Consider the following 14346-nt stretch of genomic DNA (forward strand, 5'->3'; position numbering starts at 1 on the left):
AGTAATGCATTCTATATTATGGAAGAACAGTTGCAACATATTGTAGGAGATTCCCCTCTTTCTCATTTCCAGTGAGCTATAGTCTGTGTATACTCCTTGCAGTCATCAATTCCCTTAAACTAGCCAGGATGAAAATGTTTTCCTCTATTTTTTTCTCATTAACATATTTGCTATAATTTTGATAGAGACATTTTGCAATCTCCTTTCTTTTCTTGTTGTCATCTTTTCTCCCCATTTCAAATGGTACAAGGTAGTTACAATAAGGTAAAAACTGTTACAATAGGAAAAAAAATAAATGCAGAGAACATACTGAAACCAAACAAATTATTTAAAAGTCTATTTCTAGGGCAGGGAAGGATATAATATTCAACCTGACTTTGTCTACAATAAATTACTAATATTGTGAAAACAAATCCTATGTGTGACCACCAGATTGGAATTCTTCCAACTACTATGCTCATGGGACAATGATTGTGGGGTTCCACTGGAGAGCTTCAGTCAGTCCTTAGGATTATTCCAGGGAACTTCATTGCCATTAAATACTTTTGATGCCACTGGCAGGAAAGCTATTCACCAGAAAGCTAAGGCAACTGAACTGCTGAAGCTTCCCAGTACTCTCCAGCAAAGCAACAGGGCCCTTTCTATCTCCTGTGTAAGGCTGGAGGGGAGCCCCAAAAAGGAAGTAGGAAGTTGCTGAAGCGTCACTTCCTTCTCTGGGCCAGCTGGATCTGAATGTAAGAATTGGTAGAGGAAATGTAGTTGGAAGAAAGTTGAAGAACTTTCTTGGTTTTGACTGTTTTGATCAATGTGTTTTTAATTTTTAATCTGACTTACTCTATTAAACAGTTCTGAATATTAATCAAAATCAGAAAGAGAAGCTCACCATACTGACCCTGATTCAGAAATGATTTGTTGTCACCCCTCAACATTTATATCCCAAGAATAAAAATTCCAAGGTATTTTCATGTTGCTATATAATATATACTTTTTCCTAACTCCTTAGAAATTCTTCTTTCTTTCTTCTGGATCCACGGCTAATTCTCTGTAGCATGTCCCTCTTTGCTAGGATCAATTAATGGATTGAAAAAAGTATTTCAGGGATAGACTACAGAGCTCTCTTGTGTGTGCAAAACAAAGAAACCAGAACACTTTTAAAAGAAAGGATTTTCCTCAGTGTCTTAGGACCCACAAATAACCTTGAAGACCAAAAAGTTCAGTTTGTCCTATTACAGCTTTTGAAGTGTTGAAAATATAAAATAAAAAAGTGAGTAAACATTGCCACCCAGTGTTCAATTTGAGGTATTGTAGAGATTACACACTTGATAGCAGTGATTTTTCTTTGTGTTACTCACTGAGTTCAAGGTTAAGTCTTTAACTTAATGACTTATACCCTAAAAGATTCTGCTCTCTTATTCTAAAATCCTACTCTAACTCAAACGGTTGATTTGTTTATTTCAATCCAATATTCTGTTCAACATTTCAATGGCTCTATCTCTCAGAGTAGCAAGAATGTAATGTTCTATTCAAAATTTCCAGTTTTAAATAGAATAATGAGAAAAAAAGTATACATATATATGTATCGGTGTACATCCTCCTAGAATATTCTATGTTGTTTCATCTAGATATGTAAATAATTATAAAATTTATTTTTAAAGGACAAAACCACTGTTCTTAGTTTCCACTTAGTATGCATCTGTACTCAAGAATTTTGAAAGTAAACTAAGATGCATCCATGTTTATTATATATTTATACAGTGATATATGTACACACACACACTTTCTCAATGGGAGTTTCAAACAAACTTAACTCATTTCAGATCCTGAAATGTTACCCACACTTGCTGACCTCATACTAAATTCGCACAGCTAAAATAGTTACACTAAAAATAAATCTTACTTATGACAATTCTTTAATCAGTTTCTTTTGCCTGAAATAATATTCTAATTTTAAAGCTATGTTGTAGGTGTCTATAAAAAGAAGATATGAGTGAGGCAGAGTTGGCAAGGAGACAATTGAACTGTGAAATATTTAGAAAGGAACATGGAGAGAGATATGAGAAAAGGCACATGTCCTTAGGAGAATAGACTGGTGCAAGGAGGAAGGGCAAAACTATTTCTGAAATTTTAAAAACTGCCTAAATTCCAAATAGAAATCCCCCCTTCATTTTTATCTTCTTAAAGCCTAATTAAATCTCAGTATAATTCAACACCATACTTCTGCATGCTCTACTTTTCTTTTTTCTTTTTCTTTCTTTCCTTTTTTTTAAGGAGCAGTTGAGAAAGGGGGGAGAAAAAAAAAGAACCCTCCTACTTCTTTTTATTTCTAGGTAGACACACTCATTTAATAAAGAGGTTTTTTGTTTTTTTTTTTACAAGTGCTATTTTTGTAATAGAGGCATGATAATCAGTTACAAGAGAAAAGTCTAAGGACTAAGACTGAGACAGTGCCTAGTTATCCAACAAGATGAAGGAATGGAATAGTTGGAGAAAGTAGAACTCTATAGAGATCTATGAGGAAAACCAGGTTGAGTAAAGAGTAGACCAGGAAAAGAAATAGTGTCACGAGTGTCACCTGAAACAAAGATCACTGACATCTACAATTTAACTACTTAGAATGTAGCTATACAGAGAGAAGACAACTATGTTAGCGCTGTCACGGGGAGGTGGAAAAAAAATAGGCAATATTGTGAGCAGGGAAGAACCATTGTAAATCTTTGGCCAAAAGGCTTTAGAAAATAGAACTACTCTTGAGCAGTACTCTTTTCAATACTAGAGAGTTAATGTTTTAATGATGGCTGCCCTATTTTGCTTTTCTGTTCGGTTCTCTCAGTCCAAATAAAGGATACATTTTTGAGCTCTTAATAGACCAGAGCTAAGCCATAGTATTTCAGTTTTCCTTTTATACATTATATTATCCATTGGCTTTGAGTTAATACTGCTTTATAGCTAATGGCTTATCAAGTCTATAATTACCTCTTATCTATGTGAAAGGTCAAAGTTTCATAGCACGTAACTTCGGTGGAACTTCTGTCCTTTCCTCAGAAATGTCACTTCAGCTTGACATCTTCTCTAGAGGATAGGAAGGGGAAGGCTAAGAACTATGTATCTGCATGATTTTAAACAAATTCATTCAGAGGAGGCTAAAGTTATCGATTCAAACAACAGTTTCAAAATCATAGATTTCACTTAGATACATTTTTCTTGTTCTACTTTAGGACGAATTAGCAACAATAAAAATTGAGAATATATTCTTACATAGTCACCTAAAATTTTAAAAGTATATATATATTATTAATAAATAATTCTTTAGAATCTTCAAAAAATAAAAGTAGATATTGATTGAATATGCCTTGTTATCATTAAAGTAAAAATCAATTCATAGGAAATATAAAGAAGCCTGTATATTTGAAGGACCTTCCGAAAGTCAGACTCTCATATATTTATCAGCTAGAGGTTTTTATTTGGAAAATAAATAAATACACAAACAAACATAGATAAATACAAAGATTTTTATCCTGTAATTACTTTTATAATGTTTTTTATCTTTTCTGTCTATCTGCGAGGAGACAGCATACTTTATGAACACAAATGGTAAAGAAACAATAGTAGAATTTTCTACTTCATTCCTTCTACAGAGCGATACTCCCCATATTTAACCTTTTCCTTTATTTCCCACCTTCTCATATCAGATATGGGGCCAGAAATGATTATCTTCCAGGGCTGTACCCTAACAGAGAGGGATTACTCACCCAAGAAATTAGCCTTAAAATGAGTAATGCAGAATGAAATCCCCAAAATGACTCCCACAGCCAAAGGAGTCCCTCTCCCCAAAGCAGAAAATCCTTTATAAATGCATCTTTTTTTTTAAGAGAGCACTATAGAGAGAGCAAGCACAAGTGGGGGGGGAGAAGGAGAGGGGGAAACAGGCTCCCCACCAAGCAGGAAGCCCAACAGGGGATGAGGGGCTCGATCCCAGAACCCGGGACCATGACCTGAGCCGAAAGCAGATGCTTAAGGGACTGAGCCACCCAGGTGCCCCGTTATAAATGCATCTTTTGGTTCTTTGTCCACCTTGAGAGATCCCAGGACCCATCACTTGGGAGGTTGAAAATTAGTTGCAAATGACCTCTGCAGTTGCCCCAAAATTAAAGGGGAGGAACCGGAAGATATTAGGGTGCCGAGATAGTTCTGTGTTGTTTTTTGGCGTCATAGGAACTTCCTTCTCTATCTTTTTATGGTTTAAGCTAAACCGTTTTAAATGAAAAAATATAAATAGATTCCACTCTCTACACTTAAAGCTGAAAGAGAAAACAGGCTTCAAAAACAGGCTTTTCCCTTTTCTCCTTCTTCTAACACATTAAAACAGAAGATGGGAAAGTTTGACATATTTCTAGGTATATCTCAGAGAATATATGGAGGCTCCTCAGAAAAGAAACCCAAAAAGATACAAAAAAGTAATTTAAAAAATTTGGTCCATTGCTCTTGTGTTTATAAAACATGAAACAATGAGTTCAGAGTGAGAAGGATAAGCTTCACATTCCTAAAAATTAGCCTTTTGAACTTGAGGTATACAATTTTACAAACAAGGATGGGTTATCTCCTTCATTGGACTAGTTCACCTTTTCTCCTGATATCAGTTTAAACTCTCCTAAGGTTAGCTCCTTCTTCTTATCCATTTTTCATAGATTGTCAGCTATTTACATTGTGACCTACACCGAAACATAAAGGAGAAGGAAACTTCAGAATATGTCAGTGACCCATAGAGAACCTTATGGTCTTCTGTAAAATCCACAGACAACCACTCTACATTCTTGCTATTGACTTTGACCTAATAATGTGGATTGCTCTCTCTGGTGCCTTTGTAGACCATCACTGTGGATGGAGCGTTGTACAAGGATTTCAGAGTCACTGAGAAGATATTCGATATTGTAATGTTAGCTGGGGGAGAGGAACTTCATACTCCTCTGCAGCAAAAAGAGTTATTACAAAACTAGGGAAGCTTAGCTTGGTATTTCATGAACTCTGGTATGTGTGGTAGTCCTGGGTGTGATGAGTGAACAAGCTAATTCTACTATCTCCACCCGCATGTTTGGGTATTTTATACTGATGTAAATTTGGAAAACCTAACATGTTGGTCTTTGTGATGACAAGTACACATTTGACTCTGGATGTATAGTCTATATGCATGCAGACAGGGCTCCACATTTCTGCAGCATGATGAGTTCTTCCCTGGACATAGGCAACCCTTATGTATTGGTAATGATGAGGTGTTGTGGCCACAAGGAAAGATGATCCACACATACAAACACGCTACAGAGTGGATTCAGATTTAGCCTTGCTGTCTGTACTGAATTGATGAGAAGTTCACAAAGTAAGTTAGGTTATACAGAGTTACGTATTTGCTTACCTCAGAACAACATTCCACAAAGAGTTTTGTGTGGAATACTAGATCTAGGGGATGTTTAGAGAGGTTATTTGAAACATTGTTCTCTGGCAAGTACACTTTTGAGAAACCAGGGTCAACAAAGCTAAACTGTTTTCTGTTTTTTGCTTTTTACTTCAGGATTGTTCAGACCCCTTGCTTTGTGGGTTGTGACTCTCCATAAGTGGGATATAAGAGGCTCCAGCTTCCAAACTTACTTAGTTCTGACATCCTTTCTTCATAGAAGTCTCGCAGAGCCAGTAAAATATAAACATTGAGAATCAATGACAGAGAACACTGGAAAGGATTTCTCTTTCTGTTTTGGCATTAATGAAGTATTGCAATATATTGACTATAGAGTTTTCCTTTTGTTCTGTGTTAAAGGTCTATTAACTGACTGACAGGATAATTTTGAAAGGAAAATAAAAGAGGACTTAAATAACCATAAGGCAATGTATGACTGATGTCTCTGAAAAGCATTCTGGCTCACTTTGTTATTCATTGTTTTTCTTAAATGATTGTTATTTGGTACTGCAAATACATGCAAAATATATATATGAATATATGCGTATATGAGTAGGCCATTTAAGGACTGAATAGTGCTACTTCTTCAAGTAGATGTAGGACTAGATGATGTATATTTTGCACTGTAGCTTTGCACCTAGCATAGTGGAATAGTTTTTAATCATTTCCAAAACATTTGATTTTCTTCATAGGTATTTTCTTATTGAACTATAAACACTGTATTCTAAGGATTTTAATGAAACAAAGGCACATTAAAATCCTAATCCATAGTAATTCAATGCAAATCACAATTACTTGACAATTGTTTCTATTATTGAAAAACCTGGCAATCTATTCTTCACAAGCAGTCTTGTTCCAGCTTCTACTGTAAACACTGGGCCCCCTGGAGCTGCAAGATAAAGGAAACACATTTGTGTTACTTCCAAATGATAAGAATATTGGGATCTAAAATATAAACTCACCCAGTCCCAACAGAAACAAGAGAGAAAAGTGAAAAACACAGCATTTATTTTAGAATGCACATAGTCTAACTATCCTAGAAATAATTTGGGCACCAGAGAACATGGTAGATAATTTAATGTCCACTAACCATTATAAAAAAGGTATTTACCAATGAGAGATTTCTATTCAGTATTAAAGTTAATCTTGCAAGAGCACCAATGATTAAGATCAGCATCACACACACACAGACACACACACACACAGAATTCTCAATTCTGAGTCTAAAACATGAAGATGCTGCACATCTGAACATCTTCAAGCACTATGTAATGTAAAACAAGTGAAAAAAAAAAAGTAATCTAAAAGAAGAAGAGAACAAAGATTAAATAGAAGGATATGATAGTAAAACAAATGTGTGGATCACCGGGAGATATACTTTAAGTACGTGTGGTTTTCAGAACCTAAGCACAACCCCAGTTCCATCTCTGTTAATATTGTTTACTATTTTCTTTTCTGAGCATGCTGTATGTATAACTGAGACAAAAGGTTATACTGTATCAACTCATTGAGATAAAATATTTCAGATTATTTAAAAAATGCAAGAGTAAGTCTCTCAGAAGTATAAATTCCTTACAACTTTCTCTTATGTTCTTGTATAATTAAAAAATGTAGAACACATGAAATAATTTGTGTATCACTACAAACATAAATACTTAACACTCTACTAGGGAAATTGTCAGAAATTTATTTAAAAGGAAAACTGATATCAAAATATGAAAGGATATCATGGAGAATTTTTCTCACAGCTTTTCTCATTCGAAAGAACTCAATATTGGACATGTTAAATGATTAAAGTGAATTGCAGTTAGAAAGCATTTATATTAAAATACACAATTAATTTAACTGCCAAGGGCAGAAATCTGCCGAATGCATTATACTCTACGAAGGTGATTCATCTGAAAAACCAATAATTACTAAGCTATTTAATTTTTCTCTTACTTATTTCTATTACTTAAAGGCATTTTCATTTTACAAAATCAGTGAAAGCCACTGTAACATGTTTTTCTCAGTGACTATACATTGCCTTTCAGATTCTAGCTGGGTGAATTAGTATCTAATTTCTATTTTTTAATTCAATGCATATCATTGCTCACCATTTAGAAAGTTCTAGTTCATAGTACATTTTGTTTTTATTGTTATTTAAATACATTTAATCCCCATGAATTTTGCTTTAAAAATATTTTCATGAAGTTACTCAAGCATTAAATGTTGAGGTAATAATGATGTTTTCCCAATCATGTGAAATAACATAAGAAATGCTTGTGTTATAATCAGAAATTGATCCATTTTAAGCTGTTAAGATTTAATATTAAACAATATAAATGGTAATCTTTCTAAATCATCCCTAAGCCTTTTAATGTAACTATTTTAGCAAATAGTCATACAACCTGCACAGAATAAACAGCATATTAATTTACGACTCCAGATAATTCCAAGTTGCTTATGAGGCCTATAGTTATTACATGGGGGAAAATGGTTGTTATTGTACTTTCTAAATTTGGTAATAATATTTAAACACCAATATCCTTGGTTGGGAGAGTTAATACAATGACTAGAATTCACATCAATGTGTGACACCTGATGTAATATCCATTGATAATGGCAGAAGTTAGAGGAAGAGATTTGAGTCTGTCAAGTCACATACCCGTGAAGGGGATCCACCGGTGAGTGGAGACAGGTTCTGCTGACTTAAGAAAGTTAATTTTTAGCATTTCTTACCAACCTCACATTTGGTAGTTTAGAATTGGCCATGGCAGGAGTATTTATACTGTAGAAATTGGCAAATGGTACAACTCAGGGATTTTTTTTCTTTTTCCTATAGAGTCAATTTACCAACACACCATTGATTGGGGTGTTGCAGAATAGCGATAAAAACAGTGAGGTAAAAGAAATGAAAGACAAAATCAGGATAGTATAGACAAAAGATTGTGATTTTTATCTACTTTACTCTTTTATCAGAACCCTGTATTTCTCTTATATTTCTATACATTGCTTATTTTTAACAACAGAAATTAATGATAGAACCCCCCCCCCCTTACTCTTAGTCATTGATTTATGCTCTATTCTACCTAGCTTTGATTATAATATGAATTAAAACAAATTTCATTTGCTTCTTTTTTCTCTTTCTGCTTTTAGGCTTATCTGCAAAGCAAAGAGAAAAATTAGCTGAAGAATATGGAAGAATAGTATAAAATGCTTCACTAAGGGGGGTGCCTGGGTGGCTCAGTCAGTTAAGCATCCAACTCTTGATTTTGGGTCGGGTCATGATCTCAGGGTCCTGGGATTGAGCTTCTGTGCTCAGTGTGGAATCTGCTTGGGATTCTCTCTCCCCCTCTCCCTTAACTCCTCTCCTTCTTGTGCTCTCTCTCTGTCTCTCTAAATAAATAAAATCTTTAAAAAAATGCTTCACTAGGAGATACTTAAAACCCTCTGTATCCTGAGATGCCTAAGGATAGCATGTGTTAGTCATCTTTATATTCCAATTAATGGCTTCCAAAGGGTCTGCCACAGTGAGTATTCATTAGCTGATTGAATCCAATGTTAAGTTTTATGATCAATTGGATCATGTTCTAAAGATACTGAATCCACAAGTTTTAGCCACCATTGTGAAATATGTCAAACTTTCTCAGCTGTTATTGTGAATTCTCAAATAGGTGCAGTATAAAAATATTTGGCATTGATGTATCCATTAAAATTGGGGGGAAAAGCATGTTACCTCTAACCACTAGGGACAAGCAAGTACACTTGATTGAATACAATATTAGGAGAACTATGTTTCATGTGTTTAAAACAGCATTTTTTCTACTTATTCTGTCTCTTGTTGACTGAGGAGAGTGGGGGAAAAAAGCACAGTAATTCTGGAAGATGAACAGCAAAGACACTGTGACAGACTCATAAAAGGAAAGGACAAGGAAGAATAAAGTGACGTTATAACTGCTAGAAGAAATTATTGCTTTTTATGAAATGATAATTCCTTAACAATTCATTTTGAGAAGGTTTTTCCCTGAAAAGCATAATAAAAAAAAAAAATAGATCTTGTAGAAAAGAGGCAGCTTATCATCAATCACCGCACAAATACTTTCTCAGTCATTTCTGTGTCAAATACTGTGCTGAGTATTATGAGGATAAAAAAAAAAGAAAACAGTCTATGACTGAAATAGGTAGTTCTGACTTATTTGAAACTCAGAGTTTAGTGAGAAAAGATAAGCATGTAAAGAAACAATTGTACCATAGTGCTTGGTATCCTGAAGAAGATTTTATATATATATATAATGTTTTTAGAAAGGCAGCATTTGAGGAGGGTCTTGAAGGATAAATAGGAGTTTACTAGGATATAAAAATGAAAAGGTAGTCCATGTAGATGGAACATGTAGCAAATCATGGCACTGGAAAAGTACCTGCCATATTTGCAGAGCACTAATAAATCTGAATAAAATGCAAACAGGAAGAGGTGAGATGGAGCTGAGGGGCATTTTTTATGCATAGTGCTCAGGGCCTTGTAGGTCCTACCTCAGAAATTTATTCTATAAGCAGCAGAACAGCTTCAGAGGTTTTAAATGAGAGAAGATGTGGTGGTGTAGACAAACATGTTTTGTGTTTTTAACTATTCTGACTTAAATAGTTCAGGCAAGTAAGGAAGAGGAATAAGGACAGACTCAAATGACATTTTTTGGATTGATTTAGGAGGTTTGACTCTCAGTTGCCTCATGGATTGTGGTAGTGAAGTTATCAAGAATATACGGATATTGGAGTGACTGGTAGAATATTGGTGCAATTGATCCAAAAAGAGTCTGCTCTGAAAATCTAAAAACTTTAGCAGTATTTAAACTCTCAAGTCTATCAGTTTCCTCTCATGTCTCACATGTAAGGTATAGATAAGAATAATTCCAACTCTTATAGGGTCGTTGTAAGAATTGAAAGCATAGATGCACATAAACCTCTGTAACCAGGCCTGACACTTATTTGGTGGCTACTATTACTATAGAGTTGTCAATAGTGTGTTAAATGCCAGGCAGTAGGCATTTGACTTTAAGACTACTATTCAAACTACTAATGTTTTGTTTTAAGTCCTATGAAAACATTATTCAAAGTGTTATTCAACCTGAGTAGTTTGGAAAAAGGACTTCCAATATTCCATTGAAGTTTACACCTTTGCACAGTTTTAAGCTAAATCTAACAATGGATTCATTTACAAAATACTAACTTTATGCTTTATGATTGGCATTACCCACCTCCTACACTAAAATCTTGTTTTTATTTTTATTTTTTTAACTATGATTCTACTTCATTTCTTGGAGTAATGTCACCTCAATTAAGAGCCGTCTTAGTCATTGCTGGTTTCATCACCAATAATGTGGCATTATGCATAATGGTTTCTCAATTTCTATTATAGGCTGCTGAATCATAGGAATTGTATTTCAACTTCAGGTTAATCATAATCATAGAATCTTAGTGCCTGATTTTACCTAATGATTTATTCTTGTATTTCCTTTCTTTAGTACAGACATGACTCAAATTACAGTCTATTTCTCTACCTCTCTACAATCATTTAAAAATAAAAGCAGGGCTATACTATTTCCTCTGTAAATTTCAGTTGAAGGAAACCCATGTGTCCATAGTGATACACAAAAAGAAAATCAGAGAAAGAGATAAGGGGGGGAATTGAGGAAATTATTCTTTATACAAAAATGCTAAGTAATAAATATAGTAAAAATGAAAGACTTATAAAACCACCATTTTACAACTCCCATTATAGTATTTGAATTAGACAAAGATCATTAATGGATGAGAAAACCATTGATTAAAAGGTTATTGACTCTGAAAGTGTCATCCAAGAGATTCATTTTTTAATTAAAAGAACAAAGTTACCTTTAAAAATGGAGAACTGTGGCAGACATAATTTTAACAAAGTATCCATGTTAGCATCACTAATAGTAGGAAAAACTAATAGTATGTGCTTCCTGAGGTGAGTGATATAATGGGATACACCAAACATTAACAATGAAGTATTCCTTAGATAAATATCAGATCATTCTGAATACCCATGAAATCGATCTGAGGATTGACACAACAAGCTGCATGACTGGAAAGAGAGAAGAGGTCACATCATGGAGGGTAGAAGGTGCAAAGATGTGATTTTGAGGAGAAAAGTGTCATGGGTGCTGCAGAGGGGAGGGAGTCCTGAGAGTCCTGATAGTGAAGAGAGGAGGGAGAGAGAGAGAGAGAGCAGTGCATAGGGGATCACACAAGGGAAACTCTTCCAAGCCACTGACTGGGAAAATGAGAGGGGCTGATTATCTTGAGTGTTTACAAGCAGCGAAGCTCAAAGATTGGAATTTGAGTTTCCCACCATGGCTGGTGTGGAGCCCAGTGAGCATTGCAGTGCTCCTATGGAGAAGGAGGGCAGAAGCCTGGGAACAGGTGGCACTATCTGAGGATCCCCTGGGACAAACTGGGAGAGACGTTTCCCTCTTCTTGGAGCACATCTGGGAGAGGTGGTTTTGCCTCTCAGAGGACAAAAGGGCTGACAAGCACCATGGTGCTTCCCCACCCCTTAAACACAGGGGCAGAGACAACTGTTGAGGATGGCTAACCTGGACTCAGGCTTTTTGGTGTGCTTTCCTCTAAACTCCAAGCTCCTGCATATTGATGGGACTGCCCTTCTGGGACAAACTGGCACCAGACCCAGCAAGGTGAGACCCTCCCCCAGACAACTATTGTGGTCCATGCCATGTTGGGTCCCTAAAGTTTAGAGTTTTGAAACACAGCTGGCATGACTGAGATGAAACACAGGTACACTGCCCTCCAATGCCAGGTGGGCACAAAGACCAGACACAGATAAGGTGAAGGCAGGGATCTGAGGGATGCCTGGGACACAAAAGGGGAGATTGTTCACTCTTCTGTGAGGGCTTCCCATACAGTGGTGACTGCAAACTCCCCTCTCCAGGGATGAGGGAGAGAGCTGGAACCATTTTTCTCCCCTGACTAACTTCAATGAGCACCACAGCACCCAGAGTGGAGGCCAGAGCTGCTTACAAGCCCCATCCCACCTGCACTCTGCAGGTGCCTCTTTACTAGGGCAAGTGTGCCTGAGAACCACAGCAGCAAGCCCTTCCCCCAGAAGACCAGCACAAACTCTCCTGCATGCACCAAGTCTACTGACCATAGAGTGCTGCAAAACTTCAGTTCTAGTGGAAATAGGAGCAGGCTTCTTTTAACAAGCAGACCAGAGCACATCTAGTTAAAACTCACCACACTCTGGACAAGGTCCAAACACTCCCCACTCCAGGCAAGGAGAAACTCTACAGAGGACTGACCTGGGGGAGAGAGCAACCAAAACACAACAGCAGAGGACACAGCATACACCAGAGACACTTCCTGAAGTTCCAGACCCTGGAGAGTATATGACCTCTTCTTCATAAAGCCATTACTCTCACAAGCAGGAAATGTAAGAGACTTTCCTAACACAGAGAAGAGGATAGAGACCCAAACAATATGCCAAGATGGAGGAATTCATCCCAAAAGAAAGAACAAGAAAAGGTCATGGCAAGGGACTGAATCAAAACAGATATAAGTAATATGCCTGATCTAGAATTTAAAACAATCAAATGAATACTAGTTGGGCTTCAGAAAAGCATAGAAGACACCAGGGAGTCCCTTACCCTTACTGCAGAAATAAAAGACCTAAAAACTAGTCAGGCCAAAATAAAAAAATGCTATAACTGAGATGCAAAAATGACTGGATGTAATGACCACAAGGACAGAAGAAGCAGAGGGAGGAAAGAATAAGTGATATAGAATATAAAATTATGGAAAATAATGAAGCTGAAAAGAAGAGGGAAAGAAAAATATTGGATCATGAATGTATACTTAGGGAACTCAGCAACTTTGTAAAGTGTAATAACATTCATGTCATAGTAGTCCCAGATGAAGAGAGGGAAAAGGGGGCAGAAGGTTTATTTGAAGAAATTGTAGAAACAGAAAAGATGGCAGAGGAGTAGGGGACCCTATTCCAACTGGTCCCCTGAATTGAGCTGGATATCTACCAGACTACTCTGAACACCCACGAAATCAGCCTGAGATGTAAGAAGATATATCTGGATCTCTACAAAGAAAATATCACAGGTGGTTGGTTTCAAGGTATGAAGCGGGGAGCCATGATTCTGCGGGCAGATATTGGAAGATAAATGGAAGGGAGAGGGAGACTTGGGGATCCTACACCACCAGTGAGTGATAGCGTCCTGTGCTGGGGACAGGGCACAGACTCGTAGACTGGTAGCGGCAGGGAAAGGACTCAGGGCAGGCCCCTGGACTGAAACCTGGAGCGGGGGTGGGGTGGCACGTGCAAACTTGGGGCAGCTGGTGGTTTTAGAAGCACAACCTGGAGGTGAGGACTGGGAGCCCTGCTTAGGGGCGCACAACCCAGGACACTGCAGTTTATAGTGGCACAGACAGAAACGGAGATAGTGTGGCCGGGAGAGATCACTGAAGAACAGACTGCGATCTCTCTGCTCTAAGGCAGAGGGTTGGAAACAGTCTCTTCTGCTCTGACTCTCGGAAGAGATGGGGAAAGCCACCAGAGAACAAAAGCCCCCAAAAAACAGTTTTCACTGAGCCCATCACCCAACACAGGGCGCAGGGCAACTCTGCACAAACAGGGCTCCCTGAGTAATAGTGTGGCAGGCCTCTCCCCCAGAAAAGAGCCTGGGAGAACAAGAGGCCAACAACCCTAAAGTCCCTTTAAAACAGGTGCATCTTGCATAGGTTGTGGTCAATAATTTGGACTCTGTACATTCCCTCAACCACCCTCAACAGAATGACTAGGAGGAGGAGCCCCCAAAATAGGAGACACAGAGACTGTGACTTCTGCCACAGATTTACAAATGGATACAGATATA

Source organism: Neomonachus schauinslandi, chromosome 3 (genome assembly GCF_002201575.2).
Source record: "Neomonachus schauinslandi chromosome 3, ASM220157v2, whole genome shotgun sequence".
NCBI classification, from domain to species: domain Eukaryota; kingdom Metazoa; phylum Chordata; class Mammalia; order Carnivora; family Phocidae; genus Neomonachus; species Neomonachus schauinslandi.